The sequence below is a fragment of the Enhydra lutris genome, unplaced genomic scaffold (genome assembly GCF_002288905.1).
Source record: "Enhydra lutris kenyoni isolate GAN:26980312 unplaced genomic scaffold, ASM228890v2 scaffoldscaffold11, whole genome shotgun sequence".
Lineage (NCBI taxonomy): Eukaryota > Metazoa > Chordata > Mammalia > Carnivora > Mustelidae > Enhydra > Enhydra lutris.
The window spans coordinates 29,873,160-29,890,962 of record NW_019154095.1 but is presented as its reverse complement, the minus strand read 5'-3'; the positions used below and the strand labels follow the sequence as shown (position 1 = coordinate 29,890,962).

Genomic DNA, 17,803 nt, shown 5'->3' with positions numbered 1-17,803 from the left:
AAAAAAAAGGCTTAGTCCTGCTTTCTTAGGAAGGAGACATCTAGAATCACTTTTGCTTTGGAAGGGGAAAGGATGGCTATAGACGGGAATGGGATTAAAGGAAGGCTTTGATCATTTATACTTCTGTACTTTTTGAGTTTTGTACCATATGAGGACAAAAAAAATTTTTTTTAATTCAAATCTCTCCTCATTCTGATCTCAAAAGGTCCCTTCCTCCTTCCTTCAATGAACCCTCACTCTGAGATGCTGATCTGGTTAAAATAGTTACCACTTATGTGTAAATTATCCATAAACATAGAAGTCTTGTGGGTATTATCTGTATTTCAAAAAATTTGGTATTTGTGGAATGTGGGAGTATTGAAGAATGTTTTTGAACAGGGAGCGATTCGAATACCTTGGGAAGAAGCTCTCATTGTCAGTCTGACAGATCTGGTTGAATCCTAGTTATTTCACTTTTATAGATTGTGTGACTATAAGAATTTCCTAAGCTTCCCAAGACTTGGTTCTATCTTGAAAAGCAGGGATTTTAACAACTACTTCATGGGATTGTGATAGGAATAAACAACACGGTAGATACAAAGCTCTCTGCACAATGCCCGGTACACGGTCAGGGTTCAGTACTCGCTCATTTCCTCTTCTGCATTTATATTTTCCCAAGCAAGACCAAGGAGAAGTAATACAAATAATATCAGCAGTGCATGGATATATAGTTCCACACCTATTTTCCTTTATTCTTGTGAATGGCTTTATAAGAGATTCACAGTTGATGGGAGAGGCAATGGAATACAGATGGCAAGCACAGTGTTTTCCCTATTCAATTCAGTGTATTTCACTGAGTGTCTCTGGTATGCTAAGCATTGTTAAGCGTTGGGGGCATCGCCAGGAGAGCACAGTGGCTTTAAATAAAGTGATCAGCTAAGGCCTCACTGATCAGGACACATTTAGCAAAGACCTGAAGGAGGTAAGAGAGTGAGCCATTGCATCTGACATTGGAAAAGTAAAGCCTTAATGATTCATTAGGAATTCTTTGAGTCATCTTTGTAATATATACACATAAAGTTACTGACCACAAACTCCTGATTTCAAATCATGCAGAAATAGAGTCATAGATGAGCAGTGGAATACAAGGTCTCAAAACTCCCAATTTAATATGTTCCCCAGCTCCAAGCACATTAGCCAAAGGCCTTAATATGTTCCTTTCATCTCTACTTGGTAGGACCTTTTCCAGTGGTAGCATAAACAGTGTCATTCTTAATGGAATTTTCCCAAGCTTCTAAGTTCTAGCCTGCAACTAGGACTTTGTTGTAGAGCTCTAAAGTCATTGGGGGAAAAAATACCCCTGCGGTATTGTAAGAGATTTCTCTGGCATTGGCGAAAATACTATGACCAACAATGGTACATTCATGAGAGTCAATCAACATTAGCTTTAGCACTTACAGTGACGGGGAACTTGCTACTTCTGATGGCACATCATTCTCTTCTCTGCTCTAATTATAAGAAGAATCTTTCTGAATAAAAATCTGCCTTAACTGAGGAGGATCCAAGATGGCAGAAGAGTAGCAGACTGAGATGACATTAGGTCACAGGAGTTCAGCTAGATAGTTATCAAACCATTCCAAACACCTACAAACCCAACAGGAGATAGAAGAGAAGAAGAGCAGCAATTCTAGAAACAGAAAATCGACCACTTTCTGAAAGGTAGGACCTGAGGAGAAAGTGAATCCGAAGTGATGGGAAGACAGACCGCAGTGGGAGGGGCCGGCTCCCAGCAAGTGGCGGAGCAATGGAGCACAAAATTTGAACTTTTAAGTCTGCTCCACTGAGGGACATTGCTCCAAAGGCTAAGCAGGTGGAGCCCTTGTGGAGACAGCGTGGTCTCAGGTCCCGCAGGGTCACAGAAGGATCGGGGGTGTCTGAGTGTAGCAGAGCTCGCAGGTATCAGAGCAGGGAGGCTGGCTACAGAGACGGAGTTGAGGAGTGAGCTCTCAGCTTGGGGCTACCTTAAACTGTGATCCTCGGCACATTCAGGCCACTGTCTTTGAGTGGCAGATCCGGGGAGACTCACCTTTCTTCTCTGGAGGCAGGAATCTACTGGGTTTGTTGACTCCAACTGGGGCTGTGCGCCAGAGACAGAAATGCTCGGTCACAGGCCGGGTGTGTACAGAGAGTGCCCAGAGACTAGGGAGATGGGAGTGATTGAGCGCTTTTCTCCTAGGGCGCACTGAGGAGTGGGGCCCCGAGCTCCCCACTCCTCCAGGCTGGAGACTGGGAGACTGCCATTTTCATTCTCCTCCTCCAGAGCTCTACAGAAAGTGTTCAGGGAACAAAAGCTCTGGAGAGCAAACCCAAGCAGACTACTTAGCCCAGCCCCTGGCAAGGGCGGTGCAATTCTGCCTCAGGCAAAGACACTTGAGAATCACTACAACAGGTACCTCCCGTGGAAGATCAGCAAGAAATCTAGCCAAGACCAAGCTCACTGATCAAGGAGAACAGCGGAATTCCAGAGGAAGGCAAAGCAAAGCATGGAATTCATGGCTTTCTCCCCATGATTCTTTAGTCTTGCGAAGTTAATTAAATATTTTTAATTTTATTTTTTTCTTATTCTAGTTTTTTAAACTTTTCCTCTTTCCTCTTTTAACGATTTTTAACTAGTTTATCTTAACAATAACTTTCTAAAAAAATCTTTTTAAACCTTCATTATTATAATCATATTTTATCTTTCATTGTGTCTAACTTTATTTTTTGTATACATATAGGGTTTTTTTCTTCTAAAAATTTTTTGGGATACAATTTCTTCTAATAGATCAAAATACACCCTAAATCTAGCACAGGGCTTTGTTCTAGTCTCCAGTCTGAGTAAATTCTCTCCACTTTCTTTTTGTTTCTTTTTCCAACCAACTTATCTTATCAATTACTTTTTTAGGATTTTTTAAAAAATTTCATCTTTACAGTCATTCCATCCCTTCATCTTGTTTACCTTTATTTTTGTATATATAAAAGTCTTTCTATCTTTAAAATTTTGGAAGGTCGTTTCTTCTAAGAGACCAGAGTAAACCCAAAATCAAGTGGGTGGCTTTATTCTATTCACCAGCCCAATATATATATACATATATATGTATTTTTAAAAAATTTTTTTAAACTTCTTTTTACCTCCTTTCTTCTCCCCCCGATGTGGGGTCTCTTCTGATTTGGTTAGCATATATTTTTCTGGGGCCTTTGTTGCCCTTTTAGTATTTTATTCTCTTGTTCATATATTCTTATCTGGATAAAATGACAAGGCAGAAAAATGCACCACACACATACACACAAAAAGAACAAGAGGCAGTACCAAAGGCTACGGACCTAATTAATATGGACATTGGTAGATCTGTAGATCTGTAGAACTCTGATCTAGAGTTCAGAATGATGATTCTCAATATGCTAGCTGGGCTTGAAAAAGGCATGGAAGATATTGGAGAAACACTGTATGGAGAAATAAAAACCCTTCCTGGAGAAATAAAAGAACTAAAATCTAACCAAGCCGAAATCAAAAAAGCTATTAATGAGGTACAATTAAAAAATGGAGGCTCATACTGCTAGGATAATGATGCAGAAGAGAGAATTAGTGATATAGAAGACCAAATGACAGAGAATAAAGAAGCTGAGCAGAAGAGAAACAAACAACTACTGGACCACGAGGGGGGGAATTCAAGAGATAAGTGATACCATAAGACAAAACAATATGAGAATAATTGGGATTCCAAAAGAAATAGAAAGAGAGAGTGGGGGTAGAAGGTATACTGGAGTGAATTATTGTAGAGAATTTCCCTAATATGGCAGAGGGAACAAGCATCAAAATCCAGGAGGCACAGAGAACTCCCCTCAAAATCAATAAAAATAGGTCCACATCCTGTCATCTAATAGTAAAACTTACAAGTCTTAGTGACAAAGAGAAAAACCTGAAACCAGCCTGGGACAAGAAGTCTGTAACATATAATGGTAAAAATATTAGATTGGCAGCACACTTATCCACAGAGACCTGGCAGGCCAGAAAGAACTGGCATGATATATTCAGAGCACTAAATGAGAAAAAACATGCAGCCAAGAATATTATATCCAGCTAGGCTATCATTGAAAATAGAAGGAGAGATTAAAAAGCTTCCAGGACAAACAAAACCTAAAAGAATTTGTAAACACCAAACCAGCCCTACAGGAAATATTGAAAGGGGTCCTATAAGCAAAGAGAGAGCCTAAAAGTAGTAGACCAGAAAGGAACAGAGACAATATACAGTAACAGTCATCTTACAGGCAATACAATGGCACTAAATTCATATCTCTCAATAGTTACCCTGAATGTAAATGGGCTAAATGCTCCAATCAAAAGACATAGGGTATCAGAATGGATTAAAAAACAAAACCCATCAATATGCTGTCTATAAGAAACTTATTTTAGACCCAAAGACTCCTCCAGATTTAAAGTGATGGGATGGAAAAAAATTTACCATGCTAATGGACATCAGAAGAAAGCTGGGGTGGTAATTCTTATATCAGATAAATTAGATTTTAGCCAAAGACTATAAAAAGAGATGAGGAGGACACTATTTCATACTCTAAGGGTCTGTCCAACAAGAAGATCTAACAATCTTAAATATCTATGCCCCTAACATGGGAGAAGCCAACTATATAAACCAATTAGTAACAAAATCAAAGTAACACATCTAAAATAATACAATAATAGTAGGGGACTTTAACTCCCCTCTCACTGAAATGGACAAATCATCCAAGCAAAAGAACAACAAGGAAATAAAGGCCTTAAATGACACACTGGACCAGATGGACATCACAGATACTGCATTCCATCCCAAAGCAAGAGATTACACATTCTTCTTTAGTGCACATGGAACATTCTCCAGAACAGATCACATCCTGGGCCACAAATCAGGTCTCAAACATTACCAAAAGATTGGGATCATTCCCTGAATAGTTTCAGACCACAATGCTCTAAAGCTAGAACTCAATCACAAGAGGAAAGTTGGAAAGAACTCAAATACATGGAGGCTAAAGAGCATTCTACTAAAGAATGAATGCGGGGCGCTCAGTGGGTTAAGCCTCTGCCTTCGGCTTGGGTCATGATCTCAGGGTCCTGGGATCGAGTCCCACACTGGGCTGTCTGCTGGGCAGGGAGCCTGCTTCCTCCTCCTCTCTCTCTCTCTCTCTCTCTGCCTGTCTCTCTGCTTACTTGTGGTCTGTCTCTGTCAAATAAATAAAATCTTAAAAAAAAAAAAGAATGAATGGGTCAACGAGGAAATTAAAGAAGAATTGAAAAAATTCATGGAAACAAATGAAAATGAAAACACAACTGTTCAAATCTGTGGGACACAGCAAAGGCAGTCCCGAGAGGAAAGTATATAGCTATACAAGCTCTTCTCAAGAAACAAGAAAGGTCTCAAGTACACAACCTAACCCCACACCTAAAGGAGCTGGAGAAAGAACAGCAAAGAAAGCCTAAACCCAGCAGGAGAAGAGAAATAATAAAGATCAGAGCAGGAATCAATGAAATAGAAACAAACAAACAAACAAAAACAACAACATTAGAACAAATCAACAAAACTAGGAGCTGGTTCTTTGAAAGAATTAATAAGATTGATAAACCCCTGGCCAGACTTATCAAAAAGAAAAGAAAAAGGACCCAAATAAATAAAACCATGAATGAAAGAGGGGAGATCAAAACCAACACCATCGAAATACAAACAATTATAAGAACATATTATAAGCAACCATACACCAACAAATTTGACAATCTGAAGAATTGGATGCATTGGACAATCAAGAAATGAATACATTCCTAGAGACATATAAACTACCAAAACTGAACCAGGAAGAAACAGAAAACCTGCACAGACCAATAACCAGTAAGGAGATTGAAGCAGTCATCAAAAAATCTCCCAACAAACAAGAGCCCAGGGCCAGATGGCTTCCCAGGGGAATTCTACCAAACATTTAAAGAAGAATTAATACCTGTTCTCCTGAAACTGTTCCAAAAAATAGAAGTGGAAGTAAAACTTCTAAACTCATTTTATGAGGCCAGCATTACCTTAATCCCAAAGATCCCATCAAAAAAGAGAATTACAAACCAATATCCTTGATGAACACAGATGTGAAATTCTCACCAAAATACTAGCCAACAATACACTAAAAGGATTATTCACCATGACCAAGTGGGATGTATTCTTGGGCTGCAAGTTTGGTTCAACATCCACAAATCAATCAATGTGATACAATACAGTAATAAAAGAAAGAACAAGAACCACATGATACTCTCAATAGATGCTGAAAAAGCATTTGACAAAGTACAGCGTCCTTTCTTGATAAAAACACTTCAAAGTATAGGGATAGAGGGTACATACCTCAATATCATCAAAGCCATCTATGAAAAACCCACAGCGAATATCACTCTCAATGGAGAAAACTGAGAGCTTTTCTGCTAAGGTCAGGAACACAGCAGGGATGTCCACTATCACCACTGCTATTCAACATAGTACTAGAAGTCCTAGCCTCAGCAATCAGACAACAAAAAGAAATTAAATGCATCCAAATCAGCAAAGAAGAAGTCAAATTATCACTCTTTGCAAATGATATGATACTTTATGTGGAAAACCCAAAAGACTCTACTCCAAATCTTCTAGAACTTGTACAGGAATTCAGTAAAGTGTCAGGATATAAAATCAATGCACAGAAATCAATTGCATTTCTATACACCAACAACAAGACAGAAGAAAGAGAAATGAAGGAGTCGATCCCATTTACAATTGCACCCAAAACCATAAGATAACCTAGGAATAAACCTAACCAAAGAGTCAAAGAATCTGTACTCAGAAAACTATAAAGTACTCATGAAAGAAATTGAGGAAGACACAAAGAAATGCGAAAATGTTCCATGCTCATGGATTGGAAGAACAAATATTGTGAAAATGTCTATGCTACTTAAAGCAATCTACAGGTTTAATGGAATCCCTATCAAAATCCTATCCATTTTTTTCAAAGAAATGGAACAAATAGTCCTAAAATTTATATAGGACCAGAAAGGAACCTCAAATAGCCAGAGCAATGTTGAACAAAGAAAGCCAAAGTTGGTGGCATCACAATTCCAGACTTCAAGGTCTATTACAAAGCTGTCTTCATGAAGATAGTATGGTACTGGCAGAAAAATGGACACATAGATCAATGGAACAGAATAGAGAGCCCAGGAATGGACCCTCAACTCTATGGTCAACTAATCTTTGACAAAGCAGGAAAGAATATGCAATGGAAGAAAGACAGTCTCTTTAACAAATGGTGTTGGGAAAATTGGACAGCCACATGCAGAAAAATGAAACTGGATGATTTCATAACACCACACACAAAAATAGACTCAAAATGGATGAAAGATTTCAATGTGAGACAGGAATCCATCAAAATCCTTGAGGAGAACACAGGCAGCAACCTCTTTGATCTCAGCTGCAGCAAATACTTCCTAGAAACATCGCCAAAGGCAAGGGAAGCAAGGGCAAAAATGAACTATTGGGACTTCATCAAGATCAAAAGCTTTTGCACAGCAAAGGAAACAATTAACAAAATCCAAAGACAACTGACATAATGGGAGAAGATATTTGCAAACTACATACCAGATAAAGGGCTAGTATCCAAAATCTATAAAGAACTTATCAAACTCAACACCTAAAGAAAAAATAATCCAATTAAGAAATGGGCAGAGGACATGAACAGACATTTCTGCAAAGAAGACATCCAGATAGCCAAGAGACACATGAAAATCTGCTCCACATCACTCAGCATCAGGGAAATACAAATCAAAACCACAATGAGGGGGCGCCTGGGTGGCTCAGTGTGTTAAAGCCTCTGCCTTCGGCTCAGGTCATGATCCCAGGGTCCTGGGATTGAGCCCCACATTGGGCTCTCTGCTCAGCAGGGAGCCTGCTTCCCTCCCTCTCTCTGCCTGCCTCTCTGCTTACTTGTGATATCTGTCTGTCAAATAAATAAATAAAATCTTTAAAAAAACCCACCACAATGAGATACCTCCTCACACCAGTCAACATGGCTAAAATTAACAAGTCAGGAAATGACAGATACTGGCGAGGATGCGGAGAAAGGGGAACCCTCCTACACTGTTGGTGGGAATGCAAGCTAGTGCAGCCCCTATGAAAAACAGCATGGAGGTTGCTCAAAAAGTTGAAAGTAGAGCTACACTAGGACCCAGCAATCACACTACTGGGGATTTACCCTAAAGATACAAATGTAGTGATCAGAAGGGGTGTGTGAACCTGAATGTTTATAGCAGCAATGTCCACAATAGCCAAACTATGGAAAGAACCTAGATGTCCATCAACAGATGAATGGATAAAGAAGATGTGATTATGTGTGTGTGTGTGTGTGTGTGTGTGTGTGTGTGTGTGTAATGGAATACTGATATGAGGCATTTGAGAGGCAAAGTGGGGGATTTGGGGGATAGGGAAGGAAAAAATGAAAGAAGATGGGATCAGGAGGGAGACAAACCATAAAAGACTCTTAATCTCACAAAACAAGCTGAGGGTTGCTGGGGGTAGTGGGGTAGGGAGAGGGTGGTCCGGTTATGGACATTGGGGAGGGTATGTGCTATGGTGAGTGCTGTGAAGTGTGTAAACCTGACAATTCACAGACCTGTACCCCTGGGGCTAATAATAGATTATATGTTAATAAAAATTTTTTAAAAATCTGACTTTTTCTATTTTTATTTTTTAATGATTTTATCTATTTGACAGAGAGGGAGGGAGAGAGCACAAGTAGGGGGAGTGGCAGAGGGAGAGGGGTGTATGCTCCCTGCTGAGTAGAGAGCCCCATGTCGGGCTCGATCCCAGGACCATGGGATCATGACCTTTGCAGAGGGCAGACGCTTAACCAACTGAGCCACCCAGGTGCCCCAGGCTTATTCTAACTTAAAACTTGTCTCTTGCTTTTTAGTTAAATAAGTAGCTCACATTATAGCTGTATTTATCGAATGTCTTCTATGTCGAGTGTAGAGGGTATGTTTTGTTAAGTGTAAGACAAGTAAGTATGAAGACTGAGATCCTGGCCTCGACAAGTCTCCACTCCATTCAGACATCAAGAACATATGTCTACTTCCTCCTCCTGACAGCTGTTCACAAAATACTGGAGACAATGATTATGTTTCTTCCAAGTCTTCTCTTCTTTTTTTGCTAGAAATGTCTCCAGAGTCTTCAACCATTCTGATTATTATCAACAGTATATTTATATAAAAGGAGCTCCCAAATACTAGGCAAAATAAAATACAAGAAACTGGAATTCAGAAATGATTCTCTTGATGCTAACTTCTCACACATATTCAGTTTAATACGTTATGATTTCTGTATAGCTATCTGAAGCAATATTATAAATCTTACAGGAAAATTAATTTAAGGTTGTGACTATTCAGCTTTCCTCATTTACATAATGACAATCTGGGTATTTATGCTCTTTTATAAGAAAATACAGTGAGATTGGCATTGGTACTTATACACAGTTTATAGACTGGAGCACTGGTATAAAGACCCACATACTTGACTGGAATGTGTCAGTGTAAGTGCAGGAGGTGATATGGGGGGAGGCAAGGAGGCTTTCTAAAAAGTAAGATCTGCAATGTACTTGAATGCACTTAACATAAAGAATGAATAGATTTTCTCTTTCCAGATCTAGTACTTTCAAATGCAGAAGAGATGGAAAATTCAGCACTTCTGGAAATAATGTGGAAAAAGAATACTGACTTATATCCTCTAACACCTGATACCCAATAATAAAATGAAATATAGGAAACAAGAGTCTCTACAAAAACTTATAACTTTTCTTCTACTTTAAGTGGCTCCAAAAATGTTTCTAAAATCACTTTGTGACCAAGATCAAATAATGGATCATCACCTGAGTAGAGGGGAATTTTAAATATGTGTCTCAGAAACAACAAACAAGAGGTTCTAATTGTATTTGTAAAGACTTAACATTTTTTAAATTTTAAAATGATCTATATATGTACATATATATTTATTATTATGAGATATAATTGACATATAACATTGTATAAGTTTAAGATGTACAACGTGTTGTTTAAAAAATATAATTAACCTGTTTTACTTTATAGCAGAAATTTTAAACTGTTCATATTTTCTAATTAGTTCCCCTCATAAATTTTGTTCCTTCACCTGCAAATGCACCTCTAACATACAAATAATCAGGGTAAGAAAGAGGAGATGATCTGTTTCTGTTACTGCTTTCAGATTTTTGGCTTTACCTTCCTGATGTTTCCATCTCAGTCCATAAAAAACAGCAAATAAGAACTATATCATTTTATTCTTGGACATTTGTATTTTAGGAAGAGAAGAAAGAAATAAAAAAAAAACTTCGAGTAACATAGAAAAAGTGTTTTTATTATAATGCAATACATGCATCCATTAAAAAAAAAACCCTCATTTTCTGCAAAATCACACACTATAAAAAAGCAAAACCTATAAGAAAAATCCGAAGGATAGATCACTTCAAACCCAAGGAACTTTATAACCAGAATACAAACAAAAATCATAATCGGTACCTAGAGAGAGATCTCAGGTTGCCCAGGCAGGTCAGCATGGATGAAGACTGCCATAGTGAATGTTATTAAAAAATAAATAAAAATAAATTACAAAACAACAACAAAGTAGAGTGGAAATGCAGGCTCCAGTCAATGGAGCTGACTAGTGGGAGCTGAAACAAGGGATCTGGATTGGGGTTCTCAGTTAGTTGAGCTGCTAGGCAGTGAAAGTGCCAGAAACCAGGGGCTACACATGCACAAGGGTGGTCTACATTGCTCCATGAAGAAGGCAGTGAGCTGAAGATTTTTAATTTCTTTCTTTCTGGAGATTATTCTACTCCAGTAATCTGGCTTCCCTAGCTGAGAACAATCTATATATAAAACAGATGATTTCTGTATATACAAGTATTTCTCTGTGTAACCATCACATACCAACTCATTCTCATTGTAGGACCAGGCGTTTGTGTGTTATAGCAGACATATCTTATGTATATGTATCATATACATATATATGTGTATATATAAAAATACTTCTGGAAAAAATGTTTAATGAAGAGATAATGATAAGAAAGCTAAAATAACATGATGAGTATAGAATTTCGAAGGCATGTGTCTTAGTAAATTCATGCTTTTATTTCTAAACATAATTATTGTTAAAATAATAATATAAGACTAATACCAAGAAAGAATATGAATATTTTTCCCAATGTACTTCAGAAAGAGTATAAAGAAACTGCAACCCACGTTAGTACCAAAGTGAATGAATGCTAGCTGGGAGAGAAGAAGATGGATTTCAGAACGAGAATGCACATGTTATCTGTGGCTCATCCACTGATATCAACAATGTTGGAAACTAATACAGTAACTATCAGTAGAGCAAAAAATTAGAGGCTCCAAAGTAAGATGGAAACCAATGTCCTCAGTACCAAACATGCTCTCATAACCTGGTATTGACCCCACCTTATACATTAGATTATGCTCTTTTTTTTTCCAAAAAGTAAAATTGCCTCCATATATACACAAATAGAAAGATTATAGATATTTAGAAATCACAATATGTGAAAAATATGTTGTCAAAAAGTATAACAATGCACTTTGAGTAGTTATTATGTATAAGGCACTATTAATTTCTTGCATATATTAAAACTAACACCCACAATTACCTCATGAAGTAGATTTTATTATTCTATTCATTTTACAAATGAAGAAACTTAAGGTTCAAAAGTTTAATTAGACTGTCATTTCTGTCCAAGATGGAGCAGGGATCAGATTTGCCTTCCCATTTGAAACAACTGAAGAAATAGATAAAATATATAGAAACAGTAGTTTTCAAAACATAGGATGTTAATCATGTGTGTGTGTGTGTGTGTGTGTGTGTGTGTGTGTGTGTGTGTATTATATGATTATATCATTATATATTCATTTGGTACCAGGAAGTGTAGTGCTTCTCTAACAAGTACCTAAAAATGTAGCTGTGGCTTTGGAATTGGGTAAGAGATAAATGCTAAAAGAATCTTGAGGCATATGACAGAAAATGTGTAGGTTGCCTTAAAGAGATGGTTGATAGAAATACAGCCATTAAAGGTGATTTTGGCCAAAGTTGGGATGAATGTGAGGAGTAGAGTAGAGAAAGCTTCTATTATCTCAGAGAATATATACATTATCAACAAAATAGTGGTGAGCATGTGAATGCTAAGGTGGGTTCTAGTGAGGTCTCAGAAGGAAATAAGAAATATGTTAGAATAGAAACTGAAAGGATATTTGTTATAAAATGACAGAAAATGGGACAGAACTGTGTTCTAATATTGGGTGAAAAGTAGAACTTGTAAGAGATGAATTTGGATATTTAGCTGGGGAGATTTCCAAGAAAAGTGTGTAAAGTGAAGCTTGGTTTCTCTTTTCTACTTATAAAAATACCTAAAAATGTGGTCTGGCTTTGGAATTGGCAAATAGGGAGAGATTAGAAGAGTTTTGTGGTGCATTATGGAAAAAAGTCTGGATTGCCTTGAAGAGAAAGTCAGTAGAAATATGGACGTTACAGATGATTCTGTGAAGATCAGAAAGAAGAAAGGTGGGCTGCAGAGGAAGCTTCCATTGTCTTTACATACATCACCAGGAATGGAACGTTGCTAGAAATATGAATGTTAAAGGTGATTCTGGTGAGATCTCAGAAATGAGGAAGATATTTTTGGTCATGGGAGGAAAGGTATTCCTTGTTATAAAGTGGCAGACATCTTGGCAGATCCATGTTCTAGTGTTGGGTAGGAGGTACAACTTGTAAACGATGAACCTGGATATTAACTGAAGAAATTTCCAAGCACAGTGTGGAAAGTGTGGTCTGGTTTCTCCTTGATGCTTTTAGTAAAATAATAGATATAGAAAATACTATGTGATCTACAAAAAGCTCCTAGAACTAATGAGTATACTCAGCAAATCTGTACCATTTACCATATACAGTAGCGTCAAAAACACGTCATACTTGAGGTAATTCTGACAATATACGTGCAAGACCTGTACCTGAAAACAAATTTTTTATTAAATACTGTTGAAGGAAGTTTTAGAAAACCAACATCAACTGAAAGATAAAACTCAATATTAACTTGCTGATTCTCTCCAACTCGATCTTTAGATTCAACAGAATCCCAATAAAAATCCTAGCAGATATATTTTTTTAGAAATCGACAAGCTGATTCTAGACACCTTCTGAAAACAACAGACGACCTAAAAGTGCCAAGACAACTTTAAAATGAACAATGCTGGAGAAATTACTTTCTTTACCTGACTTCAAGATTTATAACAAAGCTAAGGTAATCATGTCAGTATAGTATTGGCATAAATGTAAGTAAACAGATCTATAGAACAGAAAAGAGATACCAAAAATAGACCTATACATAAATAGTCGATTGATTTTTAACAGATGCAAAGGCAGTTCGGTAGAGAAAAGATAAATCTTTTCACAAAAGAGGCTGGAATGACTGGAGAGCCATATGTGAAAAAACCAAACCCAAACAATAAAACCCTTGATCTATAGCTTGCATCATATATAAAAAATTAACCTGAAGTGGATCACAGACCTAAAGGAAAAACTTAAAGCATAACATTGTCTAGAAAAAAAAAAAAAAAAAAAAAAAAAAAAACTTAAAAATTTTGGTAAGGCAAAGTTTTCTTAGATAAAACAACAAAAGCACAATCCAAAGGAAAAAAACTGATAAACTTGACTTCATCAAATTTAACATTCTTCTCTGCAAAAAAAGCAGTTAAGAGAATGAGAAAGTAAGCCACAGACTGGCAGAAAATATATGTAAATCATATATCTGATAAAGGACTTGCATCCGACTATTAAAAAAAATTTGCAACTCAATAACAAGAAAACAAACAACCTGATTAATAAGTGGGTAAAATATTTGCATAGTCATTTTACCAAAGAAAATAGACATATACAAATAAACACATGGAGAGATGCTCAACGTCTTTAATCACCAGGGAAATGCAAATTCAAACCACAATTAGAAACTACTACACACAAATCAGAATGTCAAAAATTAAAATGACTAACCATACCAAGAGTTGGCAAGGATGTGGATTTACTAGAATTCTTGTCTGCTGCTGTTGGGAATATAAAATAATTCATTGCCTTAGAAAAGAGGTGGGCAGTATCTTAAATGTTACACATCCATGGAGAAAGGGGAACCCTCTTACACTGTTGGTGGGAAAGCAAGCTGGTACGGTCACTCTGGAAAACAGTATGGTGGTTCCTCAAGATGTTAAAAATAAAACTACCCTATGACCCAGCAATTGAACTAATAGGCATTTACCCCAAACATACAGATATAGTGAAAAGAAGGGGCACATGCACCCCAATGTTCATAGCAGCAATGTCCACAATAGCTGAACTGTGGAAGGAGCCAAGGTGTCTTTCAACAGATGAATGGATAGAGAAGATATGGTCCATATATACAATGGAATATTACTCAGCCATTAGGAAGGATGAATACCCAACTTTTGGATCAACATGGATGGAACTGGAGGGGATTATGCTGAGTGAAATAAGTCAGGCAGAGAAGGACAATTACCATATGGTTTCACTCATATGTGGAACATAGGGAATAGAGCAGCAGACCACAGGGGAAGGGAAGGAAAACTGAATGGGAAGAAATCAGAGAGGGAGAAAAACCATGAAAGACTCTGGACTCTGGGAACCAAACTGAGGGTTACGGAAGGGAGGGGGTGGGGGGATGGGGTAACTGGATGATGGGTATTAAGGAGGGCATGTGTTGTGATGAGCACGGGGTGTTATACGCAACTCATGAATCCTTGAACACTATATCAACAACTAACGATGTACTGTATGTTGGCTAATTGAACATAATAATAAAAAAAAGAAAAAGTCACACATCCATCTACCATATGACCCAGTCCCAGCTCTACTACTTACTAGTTGTTTGATCTTAAACAGGTAAGCAGTTGGCATATGTTAACTACAATTTTTTTTTAAAGATTTATTTATTTATTTCAGAAGGAGAGATGCAAAGGGTTGAAGCAGAGGGAGAGGGAGAGAGGAACTTGACAGACTGCACACTAAGCACAGAGCCCAACACGGGCTTCGATCCCATGACCCATGAGATCATGACCTGAGCTAAAACCAAGAGTCGGACGCTCAACCAACTGCACCCCGCAGGCGCCCCTATCGTGGTTAATGACTAAATGTCCCGCACCGTTTCACAAGCTCACCCAGACTATATTACACACCTAATACAGTAGCTTGGACACACAAGCGGAAAAAGAGAAAGTCACTATTAACTCAGAAAGTACGTGTGGAAAGGAGGACCGGGTTACCAGAGATTAAACATTCTTTGAACTTTTGTTGTTGCTGTTTTGAGAGTGAGAGTAACTGCAGAGCTCATACTTTACAGCCGTTCTTTTCATCACTGCATCACCGACCTCATAGCATCCTAAACTATGTTCCTCTGACCATGTTTCTTTTCGTGTGAAGAGCCACTTTCGGGCTCATGCGTAACAAAGCACAGTAGGGCAGTAACACCGATCTTTAAATGCTATGTCACTCTGTAAACACAGCACTTGGTGTTTTTTTGTCGAAGGAATCAACCAAATCTCTGGTTTTCACGTGAAGACCAGATTGAAGTCAGGATTTATGAAGAAAGGCAGGAAGGAGGGGGAGGAAAACTAGGACGAAGCAAGCTTAGAAATGTCCCATTAAGCTCAGTCTCTGGGAATGACCGCAAGGTAAGGGATATGTGATCCTTGAGGAGGGTTTGGAATGTTTTCTTGGTAAATCGCTCTGGGAAAACAGTCCCAAATTCCAAAAGAGGGCAAAGACGGAAACAGGAGAAATTTCCACTGCCCCAGATCTACTTTTGAAGCTGCTCTCAAGGATGAGGCAAGAGCTCACGGGACCTGCAAAATGTTTACGTCAGAGTCCTACGTTTTGTGTGTGTGCCTGTTTTAAGTGCCTAAAGGTTGGAGACACAGAAGACGCAATCAAACATGGCCTACATGACACAAAGGGGTAGGCAGATCTGGGAAGGGAGACTGGGGGAGATAGAAGACAGGAAAGAATTGCAAGAAATTCCAGAATGTTGGGGGAACATTCTATGCCTTGGTTTACAACCAGTTACCCAAAAAAGAGACGTGGGGCATCATGCCATGGTGCCGTTCTCCTAGTAATGCCACACAATAGACGTAGATAAAAGCGAAAGCACACAGTTTATCCCAGGCTATTATTAATCAAGCGCTATGTGATCAATTTTACACATTGAAAAAAAAATGTGGAAAAACGGAAGCTGGTAGGGTGAACCAGGAGAAATGAAAGAGACTTGGAAGTATTAAAGGATGCAGAAAAACAAGTAAAGAAGGTAAACATGGGAGAAAGAGTAGCGCGCAGGAATGGTAAAAGAACTCTATAAAGGAAATGAGGATGGTGAGCATATTTGATACAGGAGACCCTGTTTCAGTTGAGGCCCAGAGTAAAGAATGGTTCTTTCCCTGGGGGGACAGGAAAACGTAGCCTTAAACAAAACAGTATCATACCCCATCCGAGGGAGATGATATCTGTGGCCCAAAGGGGAGGGAATCCATGCCAGTCGAAGCATCAAGGAGAAGAAAGTATGAGGATAAAATTAGTTAAAAAAAAATTAGTGGGGTGCCTGGGTGGCTCAGTGGGTTAAGCCTCTGCTTTCAGCTCAGGTCATGATCTCGGGGTCCTGGAGTTGAGCCCTGCATGGGGCTTTCTGCTCGGCGGGGAGTCTGCTTCACCCCCGCCCCCCCATCTGCCTCTCTGCCTACTTGTGATCTCTGTCAAATAAATAAATAAGTAAATATGATAGTTGTCTTTCTCCGATTGACTTATTTCGCTACAAATGATCTCCCTGATATGAGGAAGTGGAGATGCAACATGGGGGGTTAAGGGGGTAGAAGAAGAATAAATGAAACAAGATGGGATTGGGAGGGAGACAAACCATAAGTGACTCTTAATCTCACAAAACAAACTGAGGGTTGCTGGGGGGAGGGGGTTGGGAGAAGGGGGGTGGGGTTATGGACATTGGGGAGGGTATGTGCTATGGTGAGTGCTGTGAAGTGGGTAAACCTTGCGATTCACACACCTGTACCCCTGGGGATAAAAATATATTATATGTTTATAAAAAATAAAAAATTAAAAAAAATAAGTAAATAAATAAATAGATAAATAAATAAACAAAATAATAAATAAAATTAACTCCTGAGCCTTACTGTATGTGGTCAAGGAAAATTGCTGTGTTTCCCAGAAATGTCTGGGAAGAGTCTCAGTAGAAACAATCAGTAACAAGCAGTCAGTGAAGAGAGCATCTCAGTGGGCCTGTGTAAAGGGGACACCTGTGTTACAATCTCCAGACCCCTGGGGCTCTCTCTGTCTCTCCACACGAGCCCCCTTCTGGAGTTCAACCGCTAATACTTGCTGATGGACTGGTTTCCCCTAAAAGCTGATCCTTTGTTTGCTTTAATTAAAAGATTTTTACTTAAGACTCATTTTATCACTCTCAAATCACTGAAAACATGAGGAGGTCAAGAACAAAATAACTAACCCACACTGAAACATTAACAGGGGGAAAAAAAGCGTTATCGAATCTATACGACCAAGGAGTTCCTAAAAATTCCGTCTGCTGGGTAACTTTCAAAAAGGAAAGAAATCACTTGAACAAAGAAGACAGGAATCTTTCATAGAAAATAGGGCTGAAAGTC

General features: G+C 38.4%; 1 protein-coding gene across 1 annotated transcript in view; it reads right to left on the bottom strand.

The window, feature by feature from the left end:
- Nucleotides 1-17,803, bottom strand: part of LOC111144494 (neuregulin 1) — a 1,132,137-nt gene that overhangs the window by 345,540 nt on the left and 768,794 nt on the right. The gene's annotated exons all lie outside the window — the stretch shown is intronic.